An 801-nucleotide genomic window follows, 5' to 3' on the forward strand; every position below is an offset into this window, starting at 1 on the left:
TATATATGTATGTATGTATGTATGTACGAATATCTGCGTGTTTATGTATATATAAAGAGGTATGGGTGCATGTGTTTCTATGTGTGCGTAGATATATTGCCAATACACAGAAGAAACGCATACATATAGGCACTCATTTGCCTAAATATTCATATATCTATCTATCGTCCTCTCCTTTTCGCTTTCATTTCATGCATGCAATCTACCGTATTCTCCCAACTATAACACTATATACGAACTATATAAGTAACCTTAATATGTATTAAGTTAACGTGGCGTGAATACACTGCCGATTGATCTATCGATATTATTGTTGCTGGCTTGGCAGTGATCAGTTTCTTTATCACTGCGTCGACTTCGGATAGAATGGCATTAATTGAATGAAGAGATAAAAACATAAGTAGGAATGTGGTATAGATTGAGTTATACACATAAAGGGAAGAAGTAAAAAAAAAATTAGAGAGAGAGACCGAAGAAAAAGGAAAGCAAAAAATATATACAATACAAAGAAAATATACTAAACAAAAATGCATGAATGAAAAGAACGGCAACAACAACATCCACATCTACAACAACAACAACAACAATAACAAAAAATACTTAAAACAAAATGGGCGATAAAATGAAGAGGGGAGATAATCAGAAAGGAGCACATTAAAATGGAGGCCAACGAAAAAGACAAATAATAGATTTGTTATAAAGGATTTTAAAGAGAAAAAAGGACATTGAAATAGAGTGCGTTTCTGACTGATTTCCCTTTTTGTTTCATTCTCTCTTTCACATTCTATCTTCTTGTCATTC

Source organism: Octopus bimaculoides, chromosome 17, assembly GCF_001194135.2.
Source record: "Octopus bimaculoides isolate UCB-OBI-ISO-001 chromosome 17, ASM119413v2, whole genome shotgun sequence".
NCBI lineage: Eukaryota > Metazoa > Mollusca > Cephalopoda > Octopoda > Octopodidae > Octopus > Octopus bimaculoides.